This window comes from Chiloscyllium plagiosum, chromosome 12 (assembly GCF_004010195.1).
Source record: "Chiloscyllium plagiosum isolate BGI_BamShark_2017 chromosome 12, ASM401019v2, whole genome shotgun sequence".
In the NCBI taxonomy this organism is placed as follows: domain Eukaryota; kingdom Metazoa; phylum Chordata; class Chondrichthyes; order Orectolobiformes; family Hemiscylliidae; genus Chiloscyllium; species Chiloscyllium plagiosum.
The window spans coordinates 67,116,879-67,125,848 of NC_057721.1; positions in this window are offsets into that span (position 1 = coordinate 67,116,879).

The window sequence follows — 8,970 nt, forward strand, 5'->3', positions numbered from 1 at the left end:
TATCCCTAATCAAGTTATCCCTATCAACTCCTGTCTCTTATAACATTTTCCAATACTTTACAAAAAACTGAAGTAAGGCTCACTGGTCTGTAATTACTAGGGTTGTCTCTACTCCCCTTCTTGAACAGGTGACCACATTTGCTCTCCTCCAGTTTCTGACACTCTTCCTGTGGACAATGACGATTTAACTATCTCAGCAAGAGGCCCAGCAATCACTTCTCTAGCTTCCCACAGAGTTCTCGGGTACAACTGATCAGGTCCTGGAGATTTATCCACTTTTAACCGTTTCAAGACATCCAGCACTTCCTCCTCTGTAAACTGGACATTTTGCAAGATGTCACCATCTATATCTTTGAGGGGCCCTATTCTCTCCCTAGTTACCCTTTTGTCTTTAATATATTTGTAAAAACCCTTTGAATTCTCCTTAATTCTATTTCTGAATATCAAATGGCAACAAAAATTGCCAGATTCTAAGATCCTCACCTGAGCCCAAACATCCCATCCACATAGCCAGAACATCTGATTTTCGCTGAGAGAGACAAATCTTTCCAGGAGAGCTTGAGTCTAGGATGCCTTCTCATGGCAGTCAAAGGATACTCAGAATACTTCACTGAGGAGTTTTAATAACAAATGTGGTCGTGGAAGAAGCCTACCAAGGATCACTACAACTGTAGTAATCAAATTTTTAAAATGATGCATTCATCTTCGAAAACAAATACACATCAAGGAGATAGGGAAAGTGTAAGGTGAGGAAACTATGAGCCAGCATCTTATCTAAAACTTTGTGTATCTGTGGTATCCTGTCCTATTTACAACAAAGCCTTCCAGAGCATCACAGTCACCTATGTACCCATCAGAACCTGAGCAACCACTGCAGCTAATGAACATAGACATCTATCTTCCATCAAAGGATGTAGAACAGTTGAGCATATCCAGAACAGAAGGAATAGAAAAGATCTTCAAAACACATGTCATAGAAGCCTCTGCAGTCTTAACTTTGGTCAAATTCCCTGTATCCATGAATCCCATGTTCTTTCATGCTCTTCTCTGTAATGGCTCTGTCTCTTTTCATCTGTTTTCGATTTGCTTTCTTTATTGAGGATCAGTCATTCTTACTCACTTCCATTTTTGAATAACTTTAGAAGGTTTCAACCATTCCACTGAATCTCTGCCAACTTCAAAGGAAAACTGCTACACAGTCCAGGATTCCGACAAATTGACTTCCTTATTTTCCATTTTTTGTTTTGTTTTCCAAAAACCTTTTTATGAATTGATGTGAGGTCAAATCAAAATACACTATGCTCATGAGACACTTGCCAAAATATTTGCATATTGTTGGGTGGTTTTGGACGTTGATAGAAATAAGACAGGTTTGTTTTGGCTATGGACCTTTTGTTATTATTCATTTATGGGATGTGACAGTCACTGGCTGGTCAGCATTTATTGCCCATCCCTAGTAGCTCTTAAGAAAGTGGTGGTGAGCTGCCTTCTTGAACTGCTGCAACCCATCTGCTGTGGCTTGACCCACAATGCCCTTAGGGAGGGAATTCCCTTCACAAAAGCTTGCTTTCAACAGCCACATCTCCTTCTTTAGCTACTGTATCCAGCTCTGACTTATTCCATATAGATTCCAACTAAATCCACTCATCATGATTCCAATCCATCTATGATTGCAGATATCTTCTAAACAAAGACACCATAGCCTCAGAGAACCTTGGACTATACTCTCATTAGCGACAGGTGACTGGTGGTGAGTTCAACCCGAGCTCAACACACCTCAGGTAAGGGGTGAGGTTGAAAAGGCAGGACCTTCCCCCCCATGGCAACCTCAGCCAGTGTGGGAATTGAGCCCACACTACACGCACCACTCAGAATCACAAAGCATTTCGGAAGGATGTGTTGGCCTTGGAGGGGGTTCAGAAGAGGTTGACAAGAATGATACCAAGGATGAAGGACTTGTCATATGAGGAGTGGTTGTGGACCTTGGGTGTGTACATGATGGAGTTTAGAAAGATGAGGGGGATCCGACTGAAACTTACAGAGTACTGGGAGGCCTGGATGGAGTGGATATGGAGAAGGTGTTTTCACTCGTAGGAGAGACTAGAACCCAAGGGCACAGCCTCAGAGTGAAGGGCTGACCCTTTAAAAGTGAGATGAGGAGGAATTTCTTCAGCCTGAGTGTGGTGCATCTGTGGAATTCCAGGCTGCAGAAGGCTGTGGCCTTCTGTAGAAGGCTGCAGCCAAGTTATAGAGTGTACTAAAAACAGAGATAGATATCTTCTTGATTAGCAAGAGGATCAAGTGTTATGGGGAGAAGACAGGAGAATGGGGGTTGAGAAAGATATCAGTCATGATCAAATGATTGAGCAGACTCAATGATCTAAATGATTCAGTTCTGCTCCTCTGTCTCATGGTCTTACAGTCTAAAGCAGCCTTCTAGATGACTGAGCTGGACATTGAAGCATACAATGAATAATTCTATTCACTGCTTCCAGTGATCATGCTCAACACTATGCAGGTCACATGTACACCTTTGATACTGTTAAGCAGCACCAACTCACTCAATCTCAAAGCTCTCCAATCTGCAGATTCATTTCATCCTTTATATCATCAGACACATTTTTAAAAATCTCCAACAACTTCATGATAATGAGCCTTCTGCTTTCTCTTCTGTTTTTCATCCCTCTGAACCCACCCCATCTTCCAATCTCACTCCAAATCTATTCACAATACCATCTTATCTTCCCTTCTCTGACCCTGAATGATCTGTGCTTCACACAGGCCTGAGCTTCATTGACTTACAACCCTATCTTAATGAAATTTGAGTTCCACAAACACTCAGCTCCACTTTTGCTTCTTCGATCTAGTATTTTCAACCACACAGACCATTCCCTCTGGTCTTATGCTGTCTCTTAGTCCTTTTATATTGAGAATTGCTGGAGTGGCTTCAGACAGCTCAATTCCTCTAATTCCCTCACTCAACCTCATGCCCTCCCTCTCAACTTGATGCACTCTGTTCACTCAAATAAAATCTAGATATTGTCATCAAAATAGATTAAAAGTTTAGCAACTCTCTGACATTTCTTCCTTCTTCCTGCTGGACCATAATCGCCGTCACTGAATACTGTGTTATTCTTTCAGGATTATCATTAATGTCTCCTTCTCTGGAGATCTTCCAAGTCCTCCACCCTCATAGTGTCCTAACTAGAAAACAGCTCACTTTTAACTGCTTCTCAATCCATAAATAGAACTGCCCTGGTGTATATATTGTTTAGCCTGTTCCAGCCTCACTGAATTGAATCTTTCCTGTCTCAACTCCATTTCATTTCTCCTCTTGTCTAGTCTTTCTGCATATGTTTGTTGACACTTCCGATGCCTTCCATCACAAGCAGTTTCCAGTTTCTTCAGCCCAGACAATTTATTTCCGCCATGAATCTCAAACTGTGCTATATCTCCATCCCTGCCAGGATGTTCTGAAATTTCTCTGTTTCTTCCTTTGCCAATGCAATCAGTCCTCATCCAATCTACCATCCTGTGCCTGGCTAAACATTTGTTCGTATATTGAACAACATCCCCTTCAACTCTACGCACTTCCTCCAAATAAAAGGTTTTCTATGGGTGCCTGCTTTGGCCTCTCTTTTTGTGGAATAATTAGGACATTCATTCCCATTCAGACACCCCTTTTTATATTCTCAATATGTTTTCATGAGTAAATTGTGACTATTATCCCTTCTTAGAGTGATTGTCTCAATCAAAAGATTTACCAGGAACAATCTTCTGTAAGATTTAAAATAAAGAAGGATATTTGTTACCTGACTCATCCCGGAGGTTAAAAATGTAATGTCTAACTTATTTGACTCATACACATTGTCACTCGAACAAAAGTTACACACAGATGAAGAAAAAATTCAACTTTGAATTATTTTACTTCCTTTCCTAGTAGGCCTGTACTTTCTTAGATAAGTTTGTAGGCCTCAAAAAGCTAAGAATTGTCAGGAAGCTGCAATTGAGAGATTGGGAGTGCTGAGATTAACTTGGGGGAGATGTCCTTCTCTCACTCTTAAGATACAGCTGTTAATAAACATGGGTGCATAATAGCCTTGCAACTGGTTTGATGACTTTCAGGTGGTCTTTCTGCCTCAAAATAGTTTTTACTGTTATTTAACAGCTATAATAGGCACTTCAGCATGTGAAGCATTAAACCAATAGTCCAGAGCCATCTTTCAATTGCCATGTTAATCCAAGATCTCATCTCGTCTCTTGGGTGGATGTAAAAGATCCCATAGCTGTATTATAAAGAAAAGAGGAGTTCTTCCTCAACATAAACATAACAAAAGGCATCTGGTCATGATTATATTATTGCATGCAAGAGGTTGATGTATAAAAATTGTCTAGGTAAAAACAATGACTGCAGATGCTGGAAACCAGATTCTGGATTAGTGGTGCTGGAAGAGCACAGCAATTCAGGCAGCATCCGAGGACAGGATGCTGCCTGAATTGCTGTGCTCTTCCAGCACCACTAATCCAGAATATAAAAATTGTCTGCTGTGTTTCTTACATTATGTTTCCAAAGAGCTTAAATTGTACTAAAATGGTTTGAAGCATCCAGTGATCATGAAAGCACTCTGTAAATGGATTGTTTTAAAGCTTGTGTTGTGGTATAGGTTTGTTACATGACCTATTCCTGTTCCTAAGTTCCTTGGACAGTGAGGAAGAGATGCACTTAATGAATTATATGGTTAAGAAATGGGTTTATGATGGCACAATGTTGAAGCAAGTGTTCTTGTATAATTCCTTGATGAATAAATTTTGTACTTTGCAGAATTATAGAGAAGTAAATCTGTTACTTCTGATAGCACAACTTTATGCAAAAGCTTGTTTATATTAGATTCCCTACACTGGGGAAACAGGCCCTTCAGTGCAACAAATCCACACCGAACCTCTGAAGAGTAACCCACCCAGATCCATTTCCCTCTGACGAACGCACCCAACACTATGAGCAATTTAGCATGGTCAATTCACCTGAACTGCACATCCTTAGACTGTGGGAGGAAACCAGAGGATGGGGAGGAAACCCACGCAGACCTGGGGAGATTGTGCAAACTCCACACAGACAGTCACCTGAGGCAGGAATTGAACCCAGGCCCCTGGTGATGTATGGCAACAGTGCTAACCACTGAGCCACCATGCTGCCCTAATGACGATCAACTTTTTACATATAGATACAAATATAGAAATTGCTGGAAAATCTCAGCAGGTCTAGCAGCACCTCTGGAGAGAAATCAGTGTTAATATTTCAGATCCAGTGACCCTTCCTCAGAAATGATGAGTGCCAAGATTTTCCAGCAATTTCTATTTTTTTTATTTCCAACATCCGCAGTTCTTTTGTCTTTTAATATATATACTGAGTTTATCTGTTGGTTATCTCAGATAAAAAGCAAAAGCTTATGCTCCAGCTTGTTCAGATGTCTTTCAAAAACAAATTAATTTTGCTGTCACAGATTCAATTTCCTGGTTCCTGGAGACATCTTTAATTGATGTTGCTTGGTAATGGAGAGGATGTAGTTTACAAACAGTAACTTCTGGTACACTCATCATGTTAATCATCCAAATCCCATTCTGAGATGTACAGATCCAAAATGTGGTGTGGTTCAGTCAATTCAGGAGGCAGCATTAATTCAAGAGTTTGGTGCAGGGATTTCTTACAGGGAGTTTTACTAATGCATTACTTACACTACGTTATTTATTATAATCAGTAATTCAAAGTTTTACAGTTATAAAATTGTACAGCATGGAAACAAATGCTTTGGTTCAACTCATCCATGCCAACAGGATACCCTAAACTAATCCAGTGCCATTTGCCAACATTTGGCCTATTTCTCTCTAAACCCTTCTTATTCATATACCCATCCAGTTGCCTTTAAACGTTGCAATTGTACCAGTCTCCACCACTTCCTCTGGTAGCTCATTCTATACACACACCACCCTCTGCATGATAAAGCTGCCCTTTGGGTCATTTTAAATCTTTCCCATCCCACCTTAAACCTATACCCTGTAGTTTTGGAGTCCCATACCCTGGGGAAAATCATGCACCTCATGATTTTATAAACTTCTTTATGGTCACCCTCAGCCCCTGATGCTCTAGGGAAAATAGCCCCAGCCCAATCAGCCTCTCCCTGTAGCTCAAACCCTCCAACCTTGGCAACAGCCTTGTAATTTTTTCTGAACCCTTTCAAGTTTAACAAAATCTTTTCTATAGCAGGGAGACTAGAATTGAATGCAGTTTTCCAGACATAGCCTAACAGCCAAAACATGACATTCCAACTCATATACTCAATGCAATGAGCAATAAAGGCATGCATTCCAAAAGCCTTCTTTATTATCCTATCTATCTGCAACTCCACTTTCAAGGAACTATGAACCTACACTCCAAGCTCTCTTTGTTCAGCAACACCCCTCAGGACCTTACCATTAAGCGTATAAGTTCTGCCTTGATTTGCCCTACCAAAATGTAGCAGCTCACATTTATCTAGATGAAACTCCATTTGCCACTCCTCAGACCATCTGATCAAGATCCTGTTATACTCTGAAGTAACCATCTTCGCTGACCACTAATTTTTGGTGTAATCTGCAAACTTACTGACCATGTCTCCTTTATTCACAATCAGGCTATTTACATAAATGACAAAAAGCAGCAGGCAAGTTAACATTTTGAGTCAAGATTACTCTTTATCAAGGCTGAAGTGAAGTGTGGTGAGGATACCACCTATGCTGTAGTGTCTGGGCCGGGGTGGGAGGTGTGGGGGACGGTGTTGTGGGAGGTAGTGGGTGTAGGCTGCTGGTGGTGAAAAGATGTTGACAGTTCAGATCTCATATTCCAATCTCTTAATCTGAACTATCAACATCATTTTCTCCACCAGCACCCTATACCCACTACTTCCACATCACCCTCACCAGACTATAACATAAATGCCGTCCCCTCCACACTTCACTTCAGCTCTGATGAAGAGTCATCTTGAAACGTTAGCTTGATCACTCCCCATAGATGCTGTCTGACCCACTGTGATCTCCAGCATTTGTGGTTTTCAGTACAGATTCCAACATCTGCAGTAATTTGTTCCTACAAAAAGCAGTGGACCCAACATCGATCCTTGCAGCCCACCACTGGTTACAGGCCTCCAATCCAAAAAACAACCCTCCATCACTACTCTCTGACTCCCACCTTTGAGCCAATTTTGTTGTATTGTATTGAATCATTATTGTGATCTGGGGGTTTGAATATCCCTCAAAGCTTTCCCCTTGAATTTTCTTGGAGTCATGGGCTGCTCAGCAGTGAATCAGACTAGAATAGCTTCTTACCACAGACTATTTCCCATTTCCAGGCCTGGTTCCTAGCCTTCAAGGCCTTTTATTTTGAAGGAACTCCACCCTACACCATAAAGGTCTCCTTGGTGTTGTGGCAGAACTACCTGCTGTAACTATAATGCTAGTGAAACATGCACCAGATGGTATATCTGCATTCTTTGCGAAATAAATCTACCCAGTCCAACTTCAAATCAAACTGGACAAGTGAGAAAAGGAAAATCTCAATGCATTGCCAGATGGTAACTCTGGGCAACTCTAATTAATTTTATCCTCATGCTTTTCAGAGGAATAGAAAAAGTTGTAATGTACATGTTAAATATTTGAAGGAACACTATACAAGTAAGTTTTACCAATCTTGTTAAAGAAAACTTATGTTCAAAATATTGGAACTGAAGTTCAACAGCCCTGATCCTTACAGCCACTTCAATCTTATATAGCCCATATAGCCCATATAGCCTTGCAAGCCCAGTCATGCAGAGAGAGTGGGGCAGAGATCCCCTATAGTTGATTTCCACATGAATTTGCCTCATCTAAAGGTAAATACACTGTTGTTCAGGCACTGCACTGATGAATAGCATAGATACTTGTTATGACTGCAGAGACATGACTGAAATATCATTTGGAGATGCCAGTGTTGGACTGGGGTGGACAAAGTTAAAAATCACACAACACCAGGTTACAGTCCAACAGCTTTATTTGAAAGTACTAGCTTTTTGAGCGCTGCTCCTTCGTCAGGTAAATAGTGGGGCAGAATCAGAGGACACAGAATTTATAGTAAAAGATCAAAGTGTCATACAACTGATGTGATGTATTGAACAAATCTAGATTGCCTTTAAGTCTTCAATCACTTGAAAGAAGTTCTGGGATTTACATATTAATCAATCGAAACCTGCATCCCCATCCTAAGTGATTAAAGATGTTACAGCAAACTAGATATAGAACATAGAACATAGTAAAGGACCACACAGCACAGTACAGACCCTTTGGCCCTTTATGTTGTGCCAACCTTTTTATCCTACTCTAAGATCAAACTAACCTACATATCCTTCAAATTACTATCATCCATGTGCCTGTCCAAGAGTCACTTAAATACCTTTAATGTATCTGACTACTACCACTGCTGGCAGTGCATTCCATGCATCCATCACTCTCTGTGTAAAGAACCGACCTCCAACATCTCCACTAAACCTTTCTCCAATCACCTTAAAATTATGCCCTCTCGTGATAACCATTTCCACCCTGGGAAAAAGTCACTGGCTGTCCACTCTATCTATGCCTCTCATCATCTTGATGTGGAGGCGCCAGTGTTGGACGGCAGTGGAAAAAGTTAAAAATCACACTACACCAGATTTTAGTCCAACAGCTTTATTTCAAAGTACAAGTTTTCAGAAAGCTACTCCTTCATCAGGTAGCTAGTGGAGCAGGATCATAGAACATAGAACATAGAACAATACATCACAGAACAGGCCCTTCGGCCCATGATGTTGTGCCGAACATTTGTCCTAGCTTAAGCACCCATCCATGTACCTATCCAATTGCCGCTTAAAGGTCGCCAATGATTCTGACTCTGCCACTCCCACAGGTAGCGCATTCCATGCCCCCACC